This window comes from Hippocampus guttulatus, chromosome 18 (assembly GCF_054856545.1).
Source record: "Hippocampus guttulatus isolate MCC_2025c chromosome 18, RoL_Hgut_1.0, whole genome shotgun sequence".
NCBI lineage: Eukaryota > Metazoa > Chordata > Actinopteri > Syngnathiformes > Syngnathidae > Hippocampus > Hippocampus guttulatus.
In genome coordinates, this window is record NC_141278.1 from 3355478 (window position 1) to 3360792 (window position 5315).

The following is a 5315-nucleotide window of genomic DNA, read 5'->3' on the forward strand; positions in this document are numbered from 1 at the left end:
CATGTTGAGTGGCGTGCGTTTTACCCTCCGTGGCAGAGGCTCCGTCGAACCCCTGAGACCGATTCACCGAACCCCTGGGGGTTCGATCGAACCCTGGTTAAGAACCACTGCTCTAAACTGAGTGAATTGGTGAGTTCAAGGGCACCGCAAGTGAGAGTTATGAAAGAACTCGTCAATGCACATAATGGTAGAGCAAGATGACATTTGCGGGGGAAAGCATCTCATTTTAAACATAAGAATAGCAATTCAATTCAATTAAGCAGCACAGCTGGCTGATGGCTCATTCGCCTGACTTCCGCGTAGGCAGCGGGGGCTCAATTTCCACACTGAATGCGAGTGCAAAAGGTTGTCTGCGTCTATATGTGCCCCGTGACTGACTGACGACCAATCTTGGGTATGGTCTGCCTTTCGGGATAAAGGCTCCAGATTCTTGTGCCCCTGATCAGGATGGGCGGTATAGAAAATAGACAGGTGCACAGTAGATGGATGGATAAACAACACATTCCAGTTGATAGATTAAATGATTCACGTATTTGGCGCTTGTGCTGCTTATTCAAGGTCGGTGACGCAACAACTTATTAGCGTTCGTTCTTAGCGCTCTCCTCCCGTCTTCACCTTGCTTTTAAAAAGCCAAAGTCAATCGCAGCTTTTCCCGCATGGCATTCTGCCATCGTCCTGGAGCACTCTTGATTAAGGATGGAGCGCTATTGATTGATTTTTTTTTTTTCTTTTCCCAAATGTCCGACATACTACGAGGATGAAAAAGCCCGGCAGAATTTTCTAAGGGTTTAGGGCGTCGACTTCCAGGTCATCCAAGAGCAATAAAACAAGATAGCAGGAACTACTTTCAATCACATTTAATTAGAATCTAATGTTATTAAATAATATTTCTGTATGCCTGACAGTTATAAGGCCGTGCGTTTGAATTCATCCAGTAATTCTGGCTTTCACACTTTGTAAGTCAATCTGAGAACGTTAACGTTTTTATGGGCAGTTTTAACAAACTTTGCCAAAAAGTGATATTTGGGGGAATTTTGCAAACCCCCAACATTAATGCAAGCTTTACCACGGATACTTATGCCAGAGAAAAATTGGTGTCTAATTTCATGATGAAGCAACCTTAAACATAGCACGGCGCTAACTTTCTACTAAGTCAGAAGAGCTGCACATCCAACAAATGCATTGCGACATTCCATCAGAGCCTACTGACCTTGATGCAGTTCAACTCGGAGATGTGGCCTTCGGAGTTTACGTGTGCGCCGACTATTGTGACGTTGACATTTACAGGAAATATCCAGCTGGACTCCAGCTCAAGGGCGGAGCTCGTTACATCCTCAGGTCATGAGTGTGCAAGTCATGGGGTCTGCTGGGAAAAAGAAAAAAGCACTTATTGTTGTTTTTTTTCTTACTGCTGGCTCTGTCTGTGCTTGCACCAACTCTCAATTAACTTAATTGGATACATGATCGCATGGGGTCAGCCGCTGTACTATCGGCTCCCTCTTCGCTTACAAACCCGCTATCCTTGGTCATTATATTGTCCTCTGGTAAAACGGTTCACGCATTTTCAAAAAGCCTGTCTTTGAAGAGGTAACAACGCTCAGTTTTGATTGACACTGTGAGACGGTTACTGCGCTTTTTGGTTTGCATCGGTGTAGAAATGCAAGACCCGAGTTGTACGCTTTGGAATAACCGCCTTGTAAAATCCACAATATCATTTCTTTTAAAGATCAAAACGGTCCTTTTCCTGTGAAGCAGCCGTTGCGAACCCCAAACAAATTCACGGCTTAAAACCATAAATGACATTTGCGAAGGCCTTTGGCGACGTGGGAGCGGGATGTCTCGATGAAGCGCCTGTTGACAATGGGAGCTTTTTGCAGAGGGTCAACGAAGAATGCCAACCGGTTGGCCCAATCCTGTAATTGAGCTTTTTGGAGCGTGTTTAGCGTTCAGCATGAATGGTGTGCATTCGCACACACATGTGGCATGCGTAGTTAATAACAAGGCGAGTTGATGTCAACGCAACAGGGCGACATGCATTCCTCTGGGAAATTGATGCCAACACGTGATTATAAAATGCACGTATCATCACCGGCGCGCTGCTTCTTCACTATTACGAGGACAATTATTAAGAGAATCACACAGACCGCACGTATCATTAGGGGGCACCCAAGAGAGGCAGGAAAAAAAAAATAGAACCAGTTTACACACATTGGGCCTGGGGCTCAAGCATCTTTTTAAGTGCGGTGATAAAACGTTGACACCACCTCCCTAAGAACTCCTGGCCAATGGGAGACCATTAAGCCAACTTTTATTTGGCTTCCCAAAACGCTTCAACAGCCCCTTACGTGGCCGCTCGCACTCACTCGTCAACATGCGCAGGTAGGACCCGGCCGAGGGGTGGAGGATTCTAATCTACTTCGGCTCCAGCATCCGTATTGCATCTCCAAGCCTCCATCGCAGTGAAACATGGTCTTCTGCTCCTCCGCTTTGACGAGGTAAATAACTCGCGTCAGATCAATGTCAGGGCGGGTCGTCACTCAGCTTTGTCGTGACCTTCCACAAAGAGGCTCGGTGAAAGGTTATTTCCAGTCTCTCTTTACATTTCGCCAGTTCACAGGCAAATATGTGGCGTGAAACTAAAAATCCCGTCACTTTGTAAAACACTTGTGCTGCTTAAGGAATAATGGGAAATGAAGTAACAAGGGGTGTGCGATATAACAAGCCACATAAAAAGATGATTTGGGGGCTTGTCATGATGTTAAATGGCCTATGGGACTGCCCGGGGCCTTACTTTTAAGCACATTTCGAATACACGGAGGGACTTTTAAAGAAGAGAATCTGTTTTTAACCTTATTTGGAAGATTCTTTGAGCATCAAAAGCGGGACAGTTTGAGGTCAGAGTCCATAGAAATATGCACTTCTAAAACCTTCTTGGGATCCAAATTAGTTGTGGAGCCAGACTTGATGCTAGCTAACTTATATTTCGCATTAAGGGCACTGACCAACATAACAGAATTCGTTTGTCTTGCATGAAAATAAATATGTCCCTTGGAGGGGGGAAAAAAATTCTCACATTCCATTTTTTCAAGCGGTAAATATCACACACAAACAAATTAGGTGTCAAGTGCGATGTGATCATGTGCGAAAATGCTCATGATAACTCAAATGGTTTAAAAAAAAAAAAAAAACGGTTGTCACCATCGCCTACGCAAGACCTATTTCAAAAAGTGCCTGCATGGAAAAGTGACAGATGCGGCGGTACCTTCGAGATGGACTGAGGTAAAAAGTAGACGCCAGCGAGACCCTGAGGGGGTTCCAAGGTCTCTTCGGAGGCTGACGTCTGGCCCCGCAAAGACCTTGCTGCTGACAAGGCCATCGGTCATCTCCCTTGGCATTTCACTCACACGCCCATTCACACGTATCTGCGAGAGAGTTAACACCGAGAGAGGTTAGGCCCTTGACGACACCTGTCAGTCTCTCCGACGGATGAGCGGCAGGCTTTTATAAATCTCTGGGTAGATTTTGGAGTGGAAAGATGAAGCAAGAATACAGGACATTTTTAACAATCCAGATATATTTGTATTTATTTATGGATATATTTATATTTGATCTATAAAATGTCATTTCACACAGTGACAATAGATTGTCGAACAAATATCTTTCTAATGCAAATCATAATGTGTCGATCTGCTGCAAAATAGAGCCAACTACTGCCGAGAGGGACTGACTTATCACCCCTCCAACCCCCCCTTGAGTATCGGTGGCTAGTATCGGCGGCATCTGTGAGTGGGTTGCAGTCTCTACTTACGAAGAGGCGTGCTGCATCATAAATAGACTGATTTTAATATTCTGCCCTTTTGTGCAGCCAAATAATGTGATTTGACACGTATTCCTCTGGTAAAGGTCCAGCTAACGTGCCGACTCACAGTCTCTCAATGAGCTGTCTTTCTTCAGTTCCAAATTCTTGTTTCTGTGCAGAAGGCAGCCATGTGCTGTGACGTCATGGACATACTTGCCTGTCTGCGTGGCCCTCCTGCTTGCTCCTGCGCTTGGACGTAAGTCACTGCACAGTGCGATCGATACACGTCATATTTACAGAGCCAAGATTTGCTTTTGCACCTCTCGCATGCATTTCAATTCGATCCCAAGTGACAAATTCAAAGCCGGATCTGGTCCGTTACATCACTTCTTGTGGTCCACTACAGGAAATAAAGAGTGTCGATTGTTTTTTGCTGATTGTCGTTGCTTTTTTTTCTCCATTTTGGTAGAAATCAGTCCCAAGAAATCCAATGTGAACACCTCAATATTTGGTTGTCACTATTTTCCATGACCGCTGATTTCAAATTCTATTTGTTGTTGATTATTAAGTGCATTGAAATTTGTTTTACATTTAGTATGCCATCAGGCCAGTGATATATACTCAAAAAGAGCAGGCATTGAGTGCATACATCATAAGAGAAATCATCACGGCCCTCAGCGAAAACTATGTGGCTCGCGACAAAAATTTGCTTGACAAACGCAAATGGGACTGTGCAGGTGTACCTAAAAAAGTGGCCAGTCAATGTATCCGATTCATGTTCAATCCTGTGCCATTGCCAGGTCATTCTCTTTATCGTAAACCACCAAGCAAAGGGCCCAAAATAGCTTCCACGCTTTTGTGGTCTGTGTCGTGCAGAGGATTAAATCCGATTAAACATCCTCCTCCGACAGTCCCAACAATCCTATTGTCTGCACTTCTTTAGGGAAAGCCGTAAATGTATTATGACTGCAGTAAGCTGCAGATCGAGTGCCGCATTATTATTATTTTTTTTTTGTTGGTGTATTTCATAAAGTGCACGCGGGATGCCATGTGACAACTTCATTGTGGTCCATGGCACACTCGTTACAGTAATGACTGGCGTTGCCCGTGTAAAGCGACGGCAGACAGTAACTTGAACAACTTGAGTGTGCGGTTAGATAAGTGTTTAGTAGCAATAATTAAAAAAAAAAAAAAAGTCATGAGAAATTCCATCTGACCGCTAGGTTTCATGTCTCAGCGTTTGTGTGGGCTCGGTGAAGGGCTTCCAGATGCGTCTCTGGCTGACTCAGGTTGTTGACTGGGGTGACTTCAAATGGCCGCCACCAAAGGGACTCTGGGAAAATAGAAAAAAAAAAAGACAAAACTAAGCCTTATCGTGTATTGAATCCATTGTATTCACAGTCTCTAATTTGCCCAAGAATTGAAGGCTGCATGGAAAGCTAACGTTTTGCAAGTACTCAAGACAATAAAAAGTGTTCTCACAAGGACATATCGTAGTACTCCGTAGTAAACGTGC